At 42.9% G+C, this 22,049-nt stretch overlaps 1 protein-coding gene across 2 annotated transcripts in view; it reads right to left on the bottom strand.

Moving 5' to 3' along the window:
* Positions 1–22,049, bottom strand: part of BCL2 (BCL2 apoptosis regulator) — a 96,237-nt gene that overhangs the window by 49,706 nt on the left and 24,482 nt on the right. The window lies entirely within an intron of this gene.

The raw sequence follows: 22,049 nt of genomic DNA on the forward strand, positions 1-22,049 counted from the left end.
TCACTAGTTGCTGTCAGATGATCTTGCTAAGGCCTGTGAAAAACATCCCAGGAATGCAGTGATGTGGGCAGAAACAAAGTGAGTTCATGCCACAAAATGCTTTAAATGGAACAAAATCAGCAACCATCCAGAGAGCCTGCACTGAAAACAGGACTTCAGAATAATCGCTAGTTTAACCTCACCTAAGCACGGCTAGTCCTTGAAAGGGGGCTATTATAAATCATAGCCTTTAAAAAAATAAATCCTTTAGGGATCCTACATGTGACTACATGAAGTAACTTTGTTTACTGGGAAATCTCTGCAGCTGACTCGGAGTCAATGTTTTGGAATGACTGGAGAAACTGGGACACGTAGGAGATAAGCTGGGAACAAGGGAACCTGTTTTTGTGCCCTGTCCAGTTCCCATTAAAGGCGACCATATATAAGTCATTTTGCCACCATGTGGCTCAATTTCTTCCTCTATAAAAATGGAAATGGGACTGCTTATCTACATGCAGACAAGCGATGCTTTTTTCTAGGCAAGGGAGCCACTGTTAACAGGAGGAATTATCACATATTTGACACATGCGTGAGTGCTTGTGCCACATCATTTTTAATGTCTCCTTGAAATGCAGCTTCTGAGCTGTGTTATACGAAATCGTTCCCTGAACGACTCCGAAGAAGCACACTGCATTGCCTGTTCCATATGCTGCTACCAAAGGAAAAAAATCAGCGTGAATTCTGCTGGTAGTGCCCATTAAAAGAGAAGATTCTCCTCTTAGGTACGTTTCACAATTGACCTATGCAGTTGCAGAGGGATCTCACAGCCTGATCTTCTAGGGAAGCAGCGCACAAACCACTGATTAGATGGCAGCTTTCATTAAGCCTTAAATCTTAGAACAAGTTGAAAGCACATCTGCTGAATCTCTGGCAGACTGTGAAGCCTTTGGGACAGAGACCAAGACCGCCTATGGCCATGGACGGCACTTTGACCATCCCCACTGTGGCCTCGGGGTGATGCAGTCGGATGAACCCCATATCTCACCAGGGCTGCCGCAGAGCTTGTGGGTGACCACGTCCATGAAGTGTGACCAGGCAAGCATCACCGCAGGGCACTTCTTCATAAGCATTTATTTCCCATTCTCTCCTGTGCTGCTCTCACTGTTCCTTCCCTACTCCTCTCCAAAGGCTGATGTACAAGAGGAGGGAGCATGTGGCTCACAGACAATAACAAGGTGACTGAAAAGCCAAAGTTATGACCTAGGAAATAGGCTTTCATCGTATCCAGTATGTTGCCTGACAGTTTGCTGGGGGGTACCCTTGTCCAAATCCTTTCCAGTATATTTTTGATATTTTGCATTACTTATGGTGGCTACAGCAGATAAGCTCCTGAAAAAATAATTCTGGTGAGACCATTTTCCATTTGGTTATTTGGTTCATTTTGGTGATCATAACAGGCTTGGATTATAACTTCTACCATCTGGAATTTAATCTTTTTCACAGACAGATAAAACCAGATAATAGCCATATTAAATTGTGGATTATGATTTCTCTTGGTATTAAGTTCTCAAGTCTTAGCCCGGAAGGGTATGGGATTAAGACAACCTATACTATTAAGTGCACTAGAAAGGATGAAGTTCATAATTTCTCATATCTATTTTATCGACTCATTATCAATGATAATAGTGGCCTTAATCTTCAAAGAAAATACTCCAATCAAACTCTGTAACCAAAATGAAGTGTATGCGGGAGTTCAATTAATTTTTGCTTTCCATTGCCCAGTTGCAAGTGTTTGGGTGGGAGGGGAGGGGGATGGAGGAGGGGGAAAGAACAGAAAATGTGATGCAACTTCATGTTTATGGGAAAAATATTCGGAGGACAAGATATCTATGAAATCAATGGGTTCCAGGCTGCAGCCAGCATTTCATGCTTTTCACAGATGGTGACATTCTGGAATGTTTTCCCAAACAGCAAGAAGCCAAAATGGGGTTTCTGCAGCTGCAAATAGGTAAGAAAACTCTAACCCAGTTCCTCAAAAAGCTACAAATATGAAGCGATTTTAAGGTACTTTTGAAAGAAAACTGCAATACACAGTGACATACCATCCTTCTGGATTATATTTTTGCCAATAATAGAGCAAAATACCTAAGCAGTAATAATAAGAAATAGGTTTCGGAGCAACACCCACATGTTTAAATGTACCACGAAGACTTGGGTTTAGTTCAATCATTTCCAAAGTTCAAGATAAATAATCTGTAACAAAGGACTTAACATAAGTGCAACCCTATTTTATTACCCAGAAAACTATGCTCCACCAGAATAAACCAAGAGCAAATTCATGGGGTTTGCAGTTTGTGAAAAATGGGGAAGACATTAAACTTACCTCAGGGGAAATGCACGTAGATATTGTACACTATGCAATACCTGGGCATTAAGATTTCCTCTTATCTGAAAATGCCATTCTTTTTTTGTTAGGACCTCAAAAATACAACTCTAGTAATCCAAGAACAGCTAGTGAAAACCAACTAAACCTAGGAAACTGTCTGCATATTGATTCAGAAAATATTGACCGTCACACCCTTTCTTCAATTTTACTTCGGGAAAACTAACCCATCCTGGAAGCAGGAGTTTTATCTGAAAAAACTGTTTACTTCAGTCATGTTGATACTAAATAGCACCTTGAAACATATCCTCCCATGTCCTACCTGCTGTTTAACTCCAAAATGATTTTAGCAGCCCACTAGCTAAAATTTTCTCCAACTAGCACGCTCTGCTTTGTACCATCTGAATGCTGCATTTCTGGACTGGATGAAGAAGGGGGTGCTATGTCTAATGGTTCCTGACACAACAGACAGCAAAAGCATGTTGAAATTTGAATTAAGATGACAAGTATTATCTATATACACATGAATTAAGACTTTTATTTATATAAGGTTAGTATCCTCAGATAGTATAGAGCTAGAACATTGTTTGGATACTGTTGCAACAGTATAATCCTGGCATTCCCGTGGGATACGGCATGTGTTTCTATCCCCCGTGATTTATGAGCTATTAGACCTTAAAACTCTTGCTGCTTCGCTCCTCTAGCAACATTGTGCTGGCATGGCTCCAGCTCTGAATATAGCCACTCCACAGCTCTTGGCTATTAAAAATATTCGGTGCCTGTTCATTTGGAGTTGAGGGTCCTCATAAACTGTGCCACGAAGCCAACTGCTGGGCTTGGGAGGTCTTGATAGAACTCCACCGGGTTCAGCGGCGCCATCCTGGCTTACACCCCTTCAGTATCTCATCCACGATCCCACATCCATACGTTAAAAGAAACACCAAAAACTGAAAACCAACCAACCAAACTGACCCCGCATTCTCATTAAGATAAAAGTGTGAAATGAACATAAAATGAAGGGAGACAGTGCTGTCACTTGAAGGAGTGAGGATTAAAGGACTCCAGCCTCATCAGATAAGACTCTGGATTTTCTTGTCTAGCACTCTCGCTTTAATCCATTTTCCAGTTCTATATGAAATGAATTATAGCTAGATCTGCATAGCGTTTAAGGACATAAATCTATCCTACAGTGTATTTGAATTTAAAATATACACAGCCTAATATCTTTCATGCCTGAAAAAAATGGAAAAGAACTCTCAGGGGGAACAGAGCAATTACCTATTTCAGTCAACGTGTGAAGATTAGTCAAATAAATGGGCTAACAGGCCCACCAGCTGGAAAAATTAAACTGAAAGCCTGCTTCTGAATATATGCATTATATCACCCTCAGCCAGAATGGCTTTAATTATTCTTAAATATAGCAGTGGATTGAGAAATAGGAAAATCTTACAGCCCACAATGGAGAAAGGGATGAAAAATGCCACCATTATAATTTTTATTGCCTTTAGATAGATGGGCAGTCTTCTGGGTCATGGTAATCCTTCCTGGCTTTTTATATCATCTACCCATCTACCTAGCCTGAGGAGCTAAAGATTTTTTTTTTCCAAGTGTTTGTGAATTCTGTCACTCATCTGTCATCTGCTGGGTATGGAAATAGCATTGGGCCCATTTTGCAGGTGGGGATAAGCACAGCTGCGTCAGTGACAAAGCACGACCGCCGGCTGAGCCTTGCCATCAGCTCCCTGCCGGGACTGTAAGGCCATCCAGAGGAGCCAGAAAACATAGGGTGGGATGCTTTTTACCTAGCTTGAGCTGTCTTAAAACTGCAAGGCTAGACTAAGCTAATCACATAGATTTTCTCCCTGAATGAATCATCTCACTTCACCCTACCTATTGTAGGGTGATATGAATCACCTTCTGAAAGCATCTGTCGGCTGGATGCCTAATTTTTAGATATCTCAAATGCATCCTATGCAGAAAAACACAATCATCTCTAAATACTAAATAGTTAATAAACTTGATAATTAATCTATCTAAGGCTAGTAACACAAGTGTTTTACCTAGTGTTCTTTCACAGTAATTACAAAAATGCCGAATTCTTAACTTTCATAATCCCAACAATTTCTCCTGACAGAAAACAAACAAAAGAGCCGCTACATTTTGACAGAAAATGCTTGAAGAAACTATTACTTCATTAGGCACACTACACAATTGAAATAAAGTGTCTCAGTTGAGATGATGAGGAAGAGAATACAAACACATCATCAAACTTTGCAGCAAACTCGCCTTTTTCTGTAGTTCTGCCTTTTTATATATGTTTCAGGAAGGAGTGAATTTACATTTGTGTGTTCTCTCCAGTCACCTGCTAGATGGGGTCCTTCTTGAATAAGTGCTGTTGTGAGACCCAATTTTGCCTAAAACAACAGACAGCTCCTGGGTCAACCCAATTTTGGTGCTAGAGCTGGACATAAATCTCTTCTGCCTGTATAAATCTGTGCCTGTTGCTCACTCTTCTGTTGGCACCCAATCCCAAAGAAGATGGTGGAGCTCAGTACAGCTCTAGATGTAGGAATTAATTGCTTTAGGATGACAGAGAGTTTCCCCTCTCGGTAGAACTCCCCAATGAATTCCCATGTGAGAGCCAAACCCCTTCCAAGCCATGAGCTTAAAAATAACACATTGGGTTTTGGAAAAAATGTAATTCTGGGGGGGTTTGTGTAGCCTCTGTTTTTGACTCTTTAAGGCTGTACTGGTGTTGAGTTTTCAGAGGACTTCTTCTCAACCAAGAAACTTCCCTGCAACCAGCTCCAGAAATGGAGACCTTAAGAACATCAGTCAGGGTGAGACTTGGCCCTGTAAGATTTGGCAACGCTGCCAATGTACGTGGCAGCCCTAAAGGTCTCCAAAACTCAAGAGGCCAATCTAAGCAAAACTACAGACAGACAAAAGGCATCTCCACTCCCACAGTGACAAGTGCCTTAGAGACACCAAAAGGCACTTAGAACAGCAAGTCAACAGACTGACTGCCTCAAATTCAAACCGATGAGTCTCCAGTTCATGACTGATTTCACTCTTCTGGGTAGTACCCAGAGAAAAACTTCTCCCTGTTTCATGCCAAACTGCTACCCACAGGTTTTAGAGAGGTTCTGCACAGCTTAGGGACTTTTCTTCAAGTGTTTTAAAGCCTACATGATGAAGAACATGGTGACTAAAACTGAAAGCCTGGGTATTCTGCACCATGTATTTCTGCTTTGCTATAGAAAACTTCAGGGTTTTAAGGTTAGTAACTGGGAAATGATGATCTCCTGCCCATGAAGTTGCAGGTATTTAGCACACTCCCACTACTGCCATTAGAACCATCAGTTCTTCAATTTCATAGGCAGAAGGAATAGAGGTGGTTTTTTTTCCTTAAAACTTTTTCTCTAAAAAACATCTTTTAAAACCTCTCAGCAGAAATGGACTTAGTGGATGCACAGAGATCACCGACGGACTCTTCCTTCAGTCCCGAAGTGCAGCTTCCCTGCTTTAAGCAGTCAGCTCTTACACTGTCCAGTTGCAAAACAAAGCTTCTGAATGTGACCTGACGTGATGCTAATATTCTCAAGCCTACTAACCTACTGGCAGAAAAAAGATCAAAGCTCTGGGAACTGCTTCCATGGAGCTATATGGACAGCTTAAATTGTAATAGCATCAAATCACGCCATTGCTGATAATATTAATGGAGAAACTCCCTACCCAGGTGTAAGGGCAGAGCCAGTGGTTATGGGTTGGCATGAATACACCTGTACTTCTTTCTACCAATCTCTAACCCAATAATATCTTATCTATACAAATAGCTGAAAAAAACAGAGGCTCTTGAATCTTCCTCCACTTAAGCACTGAAACCTAAGAAAGAGATTGTATTACATTCTACCTTACGATGAACTAACTCCTTCTCAGCCTGTCCATTCCAACACCAGGTTTGTGAACTATGCCACAACAGAAAAACTCGCAGTAAGCATAACTTACTGCTAAGGAAGTTATTTATCTAAAACCCAGGAAAACTCCAAAATATTATAATGCAAGTTCTACTAAAATGTGTATGTAAGTAAAAAGTGAATAAAGGGTGGTAAAACTGAAGGCACTTTCCCTGTTCTGGGTGACAAGATTATTTGGGATTAACTTCTGTATTGGATGGATGACTCTGAGTACACTGTGGGTAAGAAGGAAATAATACACATTTTTGTGGCTACAAACACTAAACCAAAAAAACTAAACTGTCTGTCTTTATATTGCTAAAACACATAGTTGTGGAAACACTGCTAAAGTTTTGTTGGTACAGACCACGGTACTAATCTTGTCTCTTTCTCAGTTTCTTTATTTCATGCTTTATCTTCCCTTTATTTTCAACTTTTTCCTCTTTCCCTTTTCTCCCCCTCTTTCTCTCCCACTCAGCATTCAGTTTCCTTCTGTCAGGTAGAGCAAGGTTGGTTAGCAAGGAAATCCTGATGCTTTCCTGTCACCATTACTCACTAAGGCCATAAAAACATAATGAATGATATCATTATTACTAAATAATTTTTGCGCAGATTAGATTTCAATGGGCTAATCTTCTCCTTTTGTTTCATTAAAAAACAACAACAACAACAAAAACCAAGAAAAAACAACAACAAATCACTTCCTTTTTCTGAGTACAGCAGATGGAGGGCACAAGAACATCTACAGCTGATCTCTGGACATCCTCTTTTTTTTTTTGCACTGCTCAGGCTGTGGTGGTGGCACCCTATGAGGCCACCTTGGCAATGTAGGGTGCTCATGGGGTACACCCGTGGGGCAGCCCACCCTCTCATGCCCCATCAGTGGCATCCCCTCTGGTGGGACACTGGCCATTGAGATGGGTGGCTCCTTCCATGAAGGTCCTTGAGCTGACGGACTGTGTCCCTCTGCCTCCCTGCACCCACAGAGGGTGTGGGAACCACAGCTTTGCTGCCAGCAAAGTGCTGCTGCACCCAGCAGGAGGGTGGTGATGTCCCCACCCCAGGATGTAGACAGAGATGGGGTTACCATGTTTCTCTGGGGTACTTGGCAAATAACCCAGACCTAAAAAACCCAGACCTTAGGGGGAGCTGTGGCTGGAGAGGATTTTGAAACTTCATCCTAGGCTTGAAAAACCAAGTCCTAACATCCCCTCTCCATTTGCCCCCTGCATAAAGTTGTAGCCACAGTGAGGTCGGCGAGATAAAAGAAGAGAGACGTACATACTGCACCTAATGCTTCCCCCTTGGCACTCTCCTATCCTCTCCATACTCATTTTCATCTGTTCAAAGTGCATGTAAAACAACTTAACCCCTTGCCAGCCAGACACTGGACCATGAGATTTCAGTTGTTCTTGGTTCCTGGGGCACCTTAAGTACATAAAAGCCGTGTCTGCTGAATTGCAGCCTTGGTGTGCTGGGCGCAGGTGAAACTGAGCCCAGCTGTGGGCATGTGCCAGACCCTGCCAGGTAAGAGTCGGCATTGTAAGCCCAACAAAGCGTCAACATTTCTACCAAGCACACTTGAGTAAGTTTTCAATGGCATAATCAGGCTGTACGTAGCAAAATAAACAAGTCCAAATTTCCTAAAAGCAGGAAAGCCTGCAATCAAAACACATGGTGGAAAGACCTGGATTTCCTAGCCTGGGAAAAGAGCAGAGAGGGGAAAACTTTCAGAGCATCCTTGAACATTGAGTTTTAGAGCATCCTCAGCTGCAGCACCCAGGGCCCATGGAGGAGGCACTGCGGCATGGGTGCAAAGGATGCTCAGTGCTGCAAGATATCACCCAGGGGTGCTCAAGGGGGATGTGCCAGGCAAGTGGATGTTTTTGAACACAGCAGCTCTATGTAAAAAAGTCATCGCTGTGTCTTGTTTCCACCAGGCATATGTGTCCCCCTGTCACACAGTAGTGAGTAGCACTGATCATACATGACATGGCAAAACAGAAGCAGAGGAGCCTTACAATGCAGCAGTAATTCAATTACACAGCTTTGAAAGAAAGGAAGAAAATATTTGCAGTCTGCCGTGTAAAAAGGTCTTTCAGCGAAGTTTTTCCAGCTACATTGAGATGCATATAGCTATATATTTACAGTTAGGACACCAGGGAGATAATCCATGTACATATACTTCCAAAGTACGTTTGGACAAGAACTGGAATTTTCCTCTGCAAGTAGCATAACGACTAAATATTTAAATGGTTACAAGACCAAACAATTGCAAACAAGTCAGTAACAACCATATTTCTCTCAGTTCTTGGTATCGTCCACTAAAGGACAGCTGTAAAACAAGGCCTGAGTAAACCCAAAATTATTCCTTAAAACTGAACATAATAATTAATAAACAACTATATGGAATGGAAGTATGTATAGTTCTCCCAAAAAATCTACAAAAAGACAAGGCCACTGTACTAGAGAGCTCACCATTTTTTCATGTACCAATCACCAAACACGTCTTTGACAAACTGTTATGCAAACTGATGCTTGAAGGAATTCTGACTAATTCAATAGAATTATGTCAGAGACAGACTTGTAGAAGAGCCTTATATGGGTACCCAGTGTCCCAGTAAACGCACCAAGTTCTGCCTGCTCAACTGATGCTGCGTCCTGCAGACAATTTGTCTTGTGCCTTAACGAGTCCACACTTCGCAAATAATGACTGACGGGGCTGATTAGAAACAGACAGCGATGTTTTGTGGTGAAAGGCTCCTGTCCCCCCTACTGCGGGTGTATGGGGAAGGACATGATGTGAAGGAAGAAGTGAAGCACTACAGATGTCCTGCCGGGACAACGCCGCAGTGTTCCCGCTGTATCTCGGCAAAGAGGAACACAAGCACGAGAGCAAAGAGGGTTTGTGTGCATTCAATGAAATTGTTTTTGTATACAAAGTGGATTCCAGCTGCTGTGAGGCAGACGGAAGGCGCTTTTGGCCACGCTGAAATGTCTGGTACTGCCTGCGTTCAGAAGCACGCGTGGGGCAAGAACAAAATACACTACTGTGCAATGTAAGTTGTCAGATAAAAAATTAATTCAGCACAGAGCTAGCTGAACTACATGAAAACAAGGAGTGGATGGCTTACCCTGCCGCTTTACTCTTTCCTTTCTCCTAGAAGAAAGAAAGCTGCTCACGCTGTTGGTCATGAACCTGGGCAGCTCAAAGGAAGGTGAGGGGACAGCAAGTGTCAAGAGGGCAGCAACAACCACGAGAAACTTCTTTTTCAGAGCAGAGGAGGGTGAACGGTGAGCAGCTACAAGCAGGGAGCCTTTACCTTCAGCAGAGCACTGCTCACCTCCTCTAGTTGCCATTCTCCAGGCTGGCTGGAGGTGCGAGCAGCTCCAGCCAGCGGCCACAGCTCACCCTCCCTTGCGCCCCTCTCCCCCAGGAGCTGCTTCTGCAGGGCTTTCAGGGTGGCATGGAAACAGCTGAGCCAAAAGGGAGTCCCACCTTCAGAAAGTTTGAGAAGCTCATTACTAGACCAGCCAGTTCATCCTACCAGGGTGACTACATCACTTAAATATCTGGTTTGCTAAACTCTTAAATTGGGCAAATGTTTTTCTATTGAAATTTGCGGGTCTCTGTAGATCATTTACCTTCCAGTCCCCCACGCCTGTTAAAAATCTTTCTCCCAACCCGGTTTTGTGTGGTGCTAATGTCAATCCACATCAAAGTCCACAGGAATTCTACACATGCGAATCCAAGTTTAAGCAAGAAAAAAAAAAGGGCTCAGATTTTTATTACGTGAATTTTATTGGAACATTCCCTTCATGTCCCTACATACAGAAGAGCGTCTGGATTCAGTTACAGCTGCATTTACTCCCACACATCTGCTCCCTTATTGTTATAGTTACCTTTTCTCAGGGGATTTAAGAAACTACCAAAAAAAAAAAAAAAAAAGCCCTTCACCTTTAAGTCCATGAGGACAAAAATCAAAAAGCCTCTGGCATTCCTACACTGTGATATGAATTATGCTTTGAAGCTGTTTTAAAATTGCTTTTCTAATTTGAACACTGCCTTTTGACCCCTGGGTTTCTAACATCGACATGCACCAGGGCCAGTGCTCTTCCTCTCCGTGTAGGTGTCCAGCTTTTGTGTATAACACACAACCTGTCAGTGAGTGGCATTTCACTGGGAGGGATGTAAGGCAAGATATAGCAAATATTCCTAGCAACAAACATAGAAACAGAAAAATCAACTTTGGATGTGCGGGGGTCAACTGATTACACAAGATGCTGGGCTGGCTGCATGATGGAAAGCAATAGGATAGCCTCAAATGGAGATGAGTTGGTCAATAGCAGATGTCACCATGATTAAAGGTACCCAGAACATTGAAACATGAGGTCCGAATTGTGTCAAAAATCTTATTTTAATAGAGTAATACAGTATGAGGTGAGATACTTCCCTGCTTCCCAATTATGCCCACGTGCACAGCCTCCGTGAGGCTGTCAAGACCAGATCTTACCGTGGTCTCGCTGCAAAGACAAATCCCGCTCTGGCTGAAGGCAGGAGCAAAGTTCTGGTTTCTTTCAGTGCTAATGAGGGTGGGCACTAAATGTGTATGTTGATGAACCTCAATGCGGGAAGGCAGACAAGGATGCCAAGGCCATCAGGGATGAAGGACTGCAGCAGCACGCCGAAATATACACCCGGGAAGGGGGGGACTTGGGAAAAGTCGGGGGAAAGGAGGAACCACTGAGCTCCTGTGGCAGCTACAACCGACATGGTTGTTATTGATATGAACAAAAAAAACATGGTTCATTTTGGATTGTTCTCACTAGCTGGTTAAGGCCAGCTAGTGTGTATTTGAGCCTGGGGCTTGAGCTGATTCAAAGACAGACACCGGCTGCATTTTCTATGCAAGCAAACATGAGCTAGGTCCCAGAAGCATTTTCCAGTCTAAAACTATTTAGTTTTAAGTACGGATGGGCATGATTTAGAAGAACTAAACTGGAGTATCAAGAAACATGTGCATGGCAGGAATGAAGGTTAAGACAAGGGGAAACATAACTTACTTGAACTATCTGGCAGTAGCCCCACTAGTGAGCTAACATTACTGGGACCCGAAAGGATGGGGGCAGACAGGGGTGCACGCTGCAAGGCCACCTTTGTCCCAGCCAGTATGCTGACTTCCCTGGGAAGATGCTCGTTAGTCTCGATAGCAACGTGAGTGTTACCCTCACAACCATACAGTAGCAGTCCTATCTGAGACCTGTAAGGAGAACCAGCGTATTCCTCAGCTTGTAAATTAATTTCATTCCTGGAGTGCACTTACAGAGCAATGCCTGAGGCTTACGAAGGCAAAATGGAGCTAGAGACAGCACATTAGTCTCTGGAGAGACACACCAGCTGTTTCACGTCCTGATTGGGGTAGGGTAGAAAACAGTTGTGTACGGTCTGCACCATCCACTTGAAATTATAATATTTTCCCCTTACTTTGCCGTACTATTTAATAATCGAATACATGCACAAATGTAGGAAATACGCAACTACACAGAGATGCGTAAGTCCAAATCCTGTGGCACACCCCTGAGGTGCAATGCCGAAATAGAAACAGCAGCCTTCTCCTCCTGCAGAGCACTACCTAGAAATAATTATTTTCTCTGATGAAGAAACAGATTAAAAGGGAAATTAAACTGCAGATTCAATTTCAATAGTAGTGCACCCAAGTCAGTCTATAAGTAAGCCAATCTCACCATCTGAATTAGGCATCAATATAGAACTAATGTTGACCTTAGGGAAATTTTAAGCCTTAAGATAAGAAAATGGTAGATGAGTGTTCCCCTTTCAAATATGGATCTATAATCAACTCTCTCTAAACCAGGGATGGCCAGGGGCTGATGGCAGGCAAATTTGTTTTAATAAATATGTAAAGGGTTTTCATCTCACTGAGGGTATAGGGTTGGCCCCAAAGCTGCGATCCAATGGTCCTGAACTTTGTTGAGGTCTAAATTTATATCCACACACTGTGACTAGGCCATATCTTTTTGATAAGCTATATTGAAAGCCTGCATTCAGATACCTTACCATGTTGAGACACCTCAGATGCAAAGCTCTTCTTAGATCCCAAGCTTTGGTTTCCACAAAAAATCCCCTTCCAAAAGCTTATAGTAAGTGCTAGGGGTTTCTGTTTTGGCGTCCTCATTTCTGCCTCCCAATGAGTCGTGGTTTGCACAGTACTGAGTCAGAATATCATGTCTCCAGCTCAGCTTAAATCAGTCAGGTAAGGCACAAAGCAGCTGATCGCTTCGAGCACATAATTATAGCATCCCTGAGCTGCTCAGAAGACGCTGGCACTGACAAAGTGGGAAAGGCTAAAAGCATCATATTAAAATGTCATAAAACATTCATTTTGCATGATTAGAGAAACGGGTAATTAGCATTTTTCTTTTAGTGCTTGACTTTTTATTCCAGCTGCTCTAATCCTGCTTCTTTCTACAGCAATTATTGCCAGGAAAGCTGAATTTGGCATTCTTTTCATGTCCACTTTAAAACGTGCTCTGTAATCTGTCAGCTAGGCAAGTCTCATATGCAGTATTTGAAGATAAGTGAGAGGTTTATTTTCCCCATAGTCAAATTATGTTCATAGTAAACTTCAATTGCTAAACACTGAACTGTACGAATAAGTCCATACTCTATTAAGCAAATCATAGAAATATACTTCTTCTCTGTTGGTCTAGATTTATCTTGCCAAGGCTAAAGTTTTGTGTAAAAGGACTGACCTCAGGAGTGCATACGTCAAGCCAAATTAAGGAAAAGAAAAAAAAAAATAAAGCTGTATCTAAACTTCCTAAGAATAATAGGATATTGATTAAATTGTTAGAAAGTTAAATAAACAAGTGATATTTTTTTAACTGTCCTTTGAATGCCTCAGACTTTCACTCACCCTAGCTGTCTCTGAGGGTAAGGAGGAGAAATAGCCCATTGCCAGAGGGCATGCAGATTTCAGGAGGCAGCACTCTGCCAAAGCTTTTTGAGTGACATTGGGTAAGTCACTGAAGCCTAGGGCATTCTGACATCTCATTTCCATCAAACTAATTGAGTTGTTGTAGGAGTAAATAGAGAACAGAGCTTTGCAGCAGAAGGGCAAGCTAACGTCTGCTTCAATGGGTAGGGCTAGCAGTCGCGCAGGGGCGGTGGGCTGACCTCTTGGAAAGCAAATGCCAGCATTATCCTTTTAGAAGCAAGGCTAGAAAATCTGGGTTGGGAAGCACTGAGAAACAAGCCATTGCAGGGCTCTGGCTGTGCACCATTGCTACTGGCAGTATCAAGAGAAAAAGACAAAAGCTAGCAGGTACCCCCAGATCTGGTGGCTGCTTCTGACCATGAGAGGGTCATACGCAGGTGAGGAAACACCAGCCTGAGGGGTGGAGAGGGTATTCTTTGGAGCCTAAGCAGTCATCCATCCCTCCCCTCCCCTGAAGGTTTTTCACCTGGGTATCGCTATTGTCTGGGTTTAGGAGAGCTATCCCAGCTCATGTTCTGTAAATGGTTTACCACCTTTCACTTCCCTCAGGAGACAAGTGCAAACCCTAAAACCTCTTAACCTACTGGAAAAAGATTCCCTTGGCACTTAATCTAAATTTTTGCTTTTTCAGTGGCATTCTGCCCCCGCCAAGCTCTTGCCATCAGTCCTCATTACACCAGTCCTGCTTACCATGAGTCACTCCCTCTGGCCACCCATGAGCTGAACTGCCTTCATGCTGCTGGAAAGCCACACAGCCATGTTAGCAAGGCACATTACTCCAGCCATCATCTCCATCTTCCCAGCAAGTACATCACCTCAGGGACAGCCTCACACTGCCCCATGTGCATAGACTTTGGACTGGAACTGGAACTGGCTTAACCTTCAAGTTGCCCTTTATGAGTCAGCAAGTGGAACGAGCGCAGGATTGTCTGCATCCCCCCACTGTGACCCACAGACACTCAGAAAAACAACAGGCATCTTTCCTCATACAACTCTTTTCAGCACTCCTCCACTAACCTGCTTTTGTTCTTTCCTGAAGCCTTGCAGTGCTATCAATCTCTTTCTGACAAAGAGTGTCATTTTTTCCAATTATAGCAAAACCATACAGAAATGCAATAGCATTTCTTGGCTCATTAAGAATTTCAGAGAACTAATCTCATTTTACCTCGGTTGTATGATTTACAAGTCTGTTTGTCATCTCTTGTTAAATAGAATAGGTAGATATTAACTAGCTGAACAGAGATACTCTTATTTCCCTAAAACGATGCTTTAGATATTTCACATTCCAATCAGCTTTCTGGTGTCACATAAATTCCTAATTAAACGAGTAACTAATAAATGCCCTTCTTCGATATGTTAATAAGAAATCTCAGTATGTCTGCACATAGCCATAGAGGTCTTTAATATTAGAGAAACTTGGAGTGTTGCTTGCATTAGTTTTACTTACAAAAGGACCTCACCAGCACTGAGGAAGAAAAACATGGAAATCAATACCAAGACACATAAACACAAACAAGGAAGATATTAAATTAAGCCGCATTTGAAAAGTTCCTACTCCAATGAGTACATGATGTGCAGCCAAAAACCTATTTTTATACTACAGAAAGTACTTAAGTGAGCACATCTGCAATATGCTTCTGTGGGAACATATACTGGAGATCTTGCTCATAGAACATGCACAGGTGGATTCACGCTTAGACAGTGGACTCCAGAGCATCGCAAGCCTCCTATGCCTTCTGTCCCTGTTCCCTGCCCCACACAGCTTTGGACAATTGGTTCAGCCTGACTTGTGAGTGTTTTCAAGATGTCTATACATATGGCCTTGGATCTTCCTATTGCCTCTCTGGTTTTCTGAAAGGGACCGTGATTTCCAGCACATCAGCTTCCCCCTGCTATTTCCCTGCAGCACGCAAGGAAAACCATTTCTCTTTGCCAAACCGAATCTTGAGCCTGGGGAACATTATCTGAGGAACTTGCCTGCCTTTTCCTCCTTTGCCTCCCCCCTCTCCTTTTGGGAGCCCCCAGTCCTCCCGTACATGACACAGCACGCTGGATCAATAGGAAGGGCCTTCGTGTTGCAGACGGCTTCCCGGCAGCTGAAATTATTCCAGCAGAGCCGGTCGCAACGCAATACCCGGGGGAAATGGCAATTCCTGACAGATACCATCTCCTGTCTTCAGACAGGACATCAGCAGTGCTCTTCGTTTATCTTAGCAAGCGATAAGACGAAGTGGCAAGGTAATGTTGGACCTCACAGGAGAAACCTGAAGAGCAAAACTTTCACACTTGAACAAAAGCAGTCCTTTTCAGTCGCTCTTCTCTTTAGCTCACAGAAATGGCGAGCTCTGTAAATGTTTTCAATGGGCTGCAATTCCTTTTTGTGCAATTATAAATATTTTAACATATGACATCAGTACAATATGTTTTCATTGTGTTTAGATCTCTTTAATTAGGATGGGGCCCGAGTTCTCCTTGCTGCCTTTGGTACTTGGACTTGGCAACCAAATTTGTTTTGTCTCAACTTACTGTTCTTTCTTCCAGTGCAGAAGAAGCAACGCACACTTCTTTTTTATTTATTGTTCTTGATAATTGGCTTCGTTTTCAGTTAGAACTGATCTGATCATCATGGAAAAAGAAATAAAACACATAAAAAACCCATTAAGGGATATTTATCTCCAAGTTAGAAGGGTAGTGAAAATAACCAGAAGGATGAGATAAGTGGTATTTCTAATCTAAAGGATAAAATCCCCACTTAAACATCTACAGACGATGATACCGCTTTCAAATGCAACTATTTATGCCCTTTTATTTCTGGACTTTGCACTTAATACAGTGGTTAATTTATAGCAAGCAAAGGCATAATTTACAGGATTGCAATAAGCCAGGAGCACAATCCTGATATGAAAGAAGTCAATGACACACCATCCGTTCCCCCTTGGTCAGACGGGCCATGGCTGCATGCTGGGTCACACCTGGGCAGTGTCACCAGCAGCAGCCCTGGGTACTGACCAGAGCAGGGCCAGCCCAGGTACCCACCACCCCCTTCTCCTTGGGTGAGGACCAGAAGAGGGTCCTGTCCCACGCAGCTACTTCAAAAAGCCCCCAGTGCCCTCCCAGTGCCAAGTCCCACCACCCTTCAGCCATGCTGGGAATCTTTGGGACTATTTGCCCCGTGGCTGCAGCCCTTGTGCACCACTTAGTAATGTGAGAAGTGGCAGAGAAGGGTACTTTCCATAGCTTGTTTAATGTTTTTTGGTAACCACTTAGGCGACAAGCGGGCCCAGAGTCTGGGCAGAGGGGGCTGCTTTCCTGGGGTTTAGGTGAATGTTGCATGGTGGGTGGGAAATTTCTGTTTGGGTACGTCCGACTATCAGAATTAGCGGGCAACTTTTGCTTGCTTATTTGTGGTCATCAAAATTACACTGCTACACCGCATTATTAGTCAAGGCACATACTAAAATGATCGAATTGCTAGAAGATGGAAACAAGCTAGTTAGAGTGAAAGATTACAAATTAGCAAAGTACACAGAGTAAGAATGCAACTCCCTTTGTAAGCCAATATGGCAAGAACAACCTTTTTTTCCCCCCAAAGCAAGCTAATAAGGAATGTTAAGCAGGGCTCCATTTGCTCGCTCTCTCTCGAAGCTTTTTAAGTAGATTTAAATGTATTAACTAACATAGCAAGATGCTTTATGAGAAATCCTGGCAACAGAATTACAGAGGTTGACAGCACATTTGAAGTGAAAAATTAAATCATAAGTGGTGTGCCCCATCTAATCCCATTGATTTTCATCAGTACAAGAGCAAAACTTGTCATAGAAAGAACAAGAACTAAATGTGCAAGATGCTTGGGGACTTTCTGGTTCTTTCCCTGATGTCTCTGAGGGGCATACAGAGGGAGTTTCATCCTGTAATTCAGCCAGCTGGCCAAAGATTGCATGTATCTGGGTCTGATTCTCCACTCCCTGCCCAACCCCAGGCACATCAACTCATGGCCAGATCAAGAAAAGGCAATTGCAGGCATTTAAGCAGGACACAGGCTCCAAGTTTTCCAGGCTTTCAAGGTTTCCACCACCACGGAAAGCAGCCTAACCATTGGAACAGGCATGGGGAAAAGAGCCCAAGCATGGATAAAAGGAGACAGCGCATTACAACGACACATGAACAGCAAGAGCCAAATTCACTACCCTGTATGAGGTGCCTGGGAAATCAAAGTTTGCGGTGTGCTCTCCTGGAGAAAGAACGACGGCACTGCAGATGTGACAAAAATACATGTTGTGGGGCAATTTGAATAAAAAAAAAAAAAAAGGTATTTTAATATACAGCAGTAAATGCAAGAATACGGCAAGTCAAAGTACCAAAGTAGTAACATGGAAGAGACAGATACTTATGCTTAAAAATCTCCAGCTGTTATGGGACTTAGATTTTTTTTTTTTAAGGGTAAAAATTTGCATGCAAAAGAAATAAATATTTGGGGAATAAAAAAGTAAGGAGGAAGAGCAACATGATCCTCCGTTCAGATCCTCCCCAAGGTCTTGAAAGAAACCGTGAAGGAAAGCAAAGTCAAAACTTCCACTGCTACTGTAAGTTACTCAGTAAAAGTCTTCAGGAGCACATGTCTTTGAAGTACCACGGGGAAGGCTCAATCCTATTACAGCCCTCCTGAGGAAGTGTTAATCTTCTAGACAAAGAAACCAAGGCTCACTTTTTATGAACTCACATGTATTTTTGATTGCTTCTGGCTTGGTTTATTTGTTTCTTTAAGGCTCATCAAACCTGCTTTTTTTCTGAACCGCTAAACCTACAGACCAAGTCAAAGGCAAGTGGAAGCTGCCAGGAAAGATCAGGCTGCTTTCTTTTAGGAAGGGTGAATTTATGGGCCTATATTTAACCATTATTGATGAAATACTGACATTGTGGAAATCAATAAAATAGCCCATTGCTAAAAATGGCACTAAGATTTTATTCTCAGTTTAGAAATGGCTGGCTCTGGTCAAAGAAAGAAAAAAAAAAGACAAAAAGCACATTTTGCAGGTTCATAAAAAGGGATGCAAGAAAAAAGGCAGAGTGCAAGGAGATAGGCTATATTGATAAAATGTAATCCTTTTATGTTGGAATTAAAAATGATTCAAGGTTTATATTTCTGGGGCTTTAGACTACATTTACCATAAATAAGCCTAAGTTGGTATAACATCGTGGCATTGTCTGTTGGGAAAAATCTACAAATCAGCCCCTTTATTAGGATTACTGTTATCACTTTAGGTAGGGCAATCAAATCCAAACTCTGGGCTTTTTTTTAATCTTCCAGAGACAGATGAACAGATTTTTTTTTGTTTGTTTTTAGTTTGGTTTGGTTTTTGGTTTGTTTGTTTGTATTGGTTTTCGTTTTTGTTTGGGTGGGGGTTGGTTGGTTGGTTGGTTTTTTAAGTATAAAAACCAATTACTGGTCTTGACTAAACCTGAATTCCTTTTTTGATGTTCTGCAGTGCACTTCCGAGCAGCTTTTGCAAGCTATGACTAGTGTACAGCATTTGCAGTCCCTTCAACAAAACAGAAAATGTATTTGTAAGCTCATTACTACTAGAATAACAGCATAGACACAACTCACACAATTTGTTCTTGCAGTGATGATGAAGAAAATTCACAGTATGAGCAAGGGGAAAGTCACAGGGATCAACTTCTGATTTATCTAACCATTTCAGGGTTTTTCTCCTACGTTTAGGTGTGGATTCATCACATCATATGTTTTTTGTCACCTCCACCTTCTTGCAGAAACGCGGGCAGGTCCCAAAAGCAAGCTGTCCCATGCGTCTCGCACAAATCTGTACCCCTGCTCAGGAAGCCTTCAATCTGGGTTTAAAGGCTTTAAAGAAATTCTGCATTTCTTTTTCCTTCACAAGGACCAGTGATGCATTGTTTGCCATGTTCATCCTTCCTCTTGCTAATCAGGAGATGGGCTGCCTGTGGTTTGGCTGCTCTATCCCCTGGGCCCCAGCCTTGCTCCTGGGCCGTGCATCATCCTCCTGCTGTCAAACAAGAACTGCTGCATGCAGCCAACGCATGGAGGAAGATTTGCGACCTCCACGTGGGCTCCACCTGGTATCCGAGACCAGGATCAAGATTTAAAACGCAGCAAATGCATATGCTGTGGTGCTAAGGCTGTTGTGCTTGCACACTGCGAGCTGCTCGAGTCAGATATTAAGTGGGGGAAAATTCACCATGGAATTCAGTTATTACATTAATTTGATGTTGTTAAACAGCAAAGGAGAATAAAAAAAGATATAAGAGAGCAGCTTCAGACGTAAACAAGAAGCGTATCCCATTTTGGACAGCCTCATGCGCTGTGTATGGCACAACATGTAGTTTTCTTTTTGTTTGTTGTTTTCAGTTTAGGTTTTATCCAATTATATATCTATTGTGTGACAGGCCTGGCATGAGAGATCCCATTTACAGGAAATATTTCTGAGATCACAAGCCCTGCAGGCTAAATGCAAACACTGGAGCAGATGGTAACTGATCCAGTAGAGCCATACCTAGGGGTGCTGGAAGGGGGAAAAGACTTGGAAAGTAAAGCCGCTAACAAAATAACCTCGCATTATTAAAAACTACAACCAAATCAGCCCAGCGAGCAGTTAGGGACCTCATTAGGGGTGCCTCTGACCACTGCTGTCGACCTGCTTACGGTGAGGGGCTGAGGGTGGGAGGGAGAACAGCAAAAGAGGGTGTCTGGTCATAAAATGACTTTCTACCTGCCCAAGAGGAGGGCAAAAGGGGTGTTCTGCCCATCGAAGAACCACTGTTGAATAGCAGCAAAACTCTTAGAGGAGAAACATGAGAGCTAAATGTCAACCCACCCTTTAACGCAGTTATTCCCAGGCTCTCCCTTTGGCACGGCCGGAGGATGTTGAGACTAGCCCTGCGAGACCAGCTCCCTCCCCTTCCTAACAATGCGGCGTCTGTGCCCAGCCCGCACCCACTGATGCTCCTGTTCAAGGGGGTGCCCTCCAATCTGCAACACATCTTGTGTTTACAGCAGCCCAGGCTGAGCCCAGGTCGGCACTAGGAATAGCTGCCTGGCCTAACTGAGAGAGCTTAATTGCACAGGTGAGATCGGGAGGTGCAAATGCCATTTATCCTGGGGGAGGGTGGGGATTAAAAGAAGAAAGCTTGCATCAATACGCTCTCTAGCACTTTCTTGCAGCAAAACAACACCCTTTTGATGATAAAACTGCATTTATGCCAGGGTTCTAAAAGTACCATGATGAGAAATCACAGCCCTAATGAACTGTACAGTAGCAGGAAAACAATTCAACCACAGATCTGCAAAAGCAGGTAACTCTGCCTCCATGTATATTTAAGCAGCATCTACCACAGTGGATTTCCAACCCCGTTTTTAAACAGTGTAATGATTGTAAAGTTGGTTTTAAACACATGAGGGGAAGCTCAGGGAGACTGGATGATAAAAGTGAGATTCCAGACCAGTAAATGGGAACAGCTGACCAAAGCCCTTGAGAAACACTGACTCATTCATGATCAGTTTTTTAAAGGTTGGTAAAAGTTACATCACTTCGTAAGGCAGAGTGCAAAATATCAGCTTACGTTACTTTACCTACTTTATTTGCTGGAGAGGGACTAATTATGTCCACTTACCTACGTCAATTGTACTGTCTCATCTTTACCAAGTGACTGCACGAATTTCATTAAGCTAGAGGTGGTCCCTGAACTATGCCTACCTAATTTTTGACACTTCTGCTCTTGTCCTATGCCCTTCAGGCTCTGTGGCTGTTTTTTCCTCATTCAAAGACGATTCCTGTCACCCCTTATCCTCCTGCGCTCTTTCACAGACCGAACAAGCAGTGTTTGCTCTGGCTTTCCTTGTGGGCAATGCTCCTCAGGCCACAGGGGAGCCCTCTGGACTCCCTCTCAGCTTGGTCCACTGCTTTTTAATTTGAAGTGGAGCACAGCATCCAGCTCAGACTTGACCAGTGTGGAGCCTCTGTATAAAGGTTTCTTCACGTCTTGCATCGCACTCCCCTCATATGACTTTTTTGCCCTTTGGAGTGCAAAGATAAGCCTTGATTTACACAAGCAGTCCGGTTGACCAGGATCCTCTAACACAAACCCCCCTGCTGCTGTGGAGCCCTGTTTAAATCAAGAGGCCTCCACATGGGTGAAGATGTCTTAATGAAAGATCGGGATGTAACTCTGTCACAATTATTATGATTTGGTAACATTTAGCAGCTGTGGTTTTTTGCTGTAGACATCAGTTTTATAGTTGAAACTGCTCCTTTAATTTTTTTTTGCAAGAATGTTTTGCTATTTTTTTTTGTCATTGTTGTTTCCTGGACTCCTAAATATAGCCAAGTGGAATAACGAGCACCTCTGTAAACTGTTGGTTAAATGCCATGCTGAGTTTCATTTCACAGTCTGGAAGGCCATTTAAAACACATCAGACTTGTAGAGCTCAAAATTTAGGAAATTATTTACATTCTGGGAATAATTTCTAACCATTTCTTCAGGTTTTTCTGCCTTTAATACACATTAATGCTATTCCCACCAAAAAAACCCACCCATGGCCTGAAAAATACCAGGTGTCAAAATAAATGGCACTTCAGAGTTTAAAAAGCACAACTGAGAAATGAAAAACTGGAAGGGTTGCTCTGCTGTCATGAGGTGTTTTGTCACTGGGATGTTAAACAGCAAGTGAACTGCTTT

The sequence above is a fragment of the Patagioenas fasciata genome, chromosome 2 (genome assembly GCF_037038585.1).
Source record: "Patagioenas fasciata isolate bPatFas1 chromosome 2, bPatFas1.hap1, whole genome shotgun sequence".
In the NCBI taxonomy this organism is placed as follows: domain Eukaryota; kingdom Metazoa; phylum Chordata; class Aves; order Columbiformes; family Columbidae; genus Patagioenas; species Patagioenas fasciata.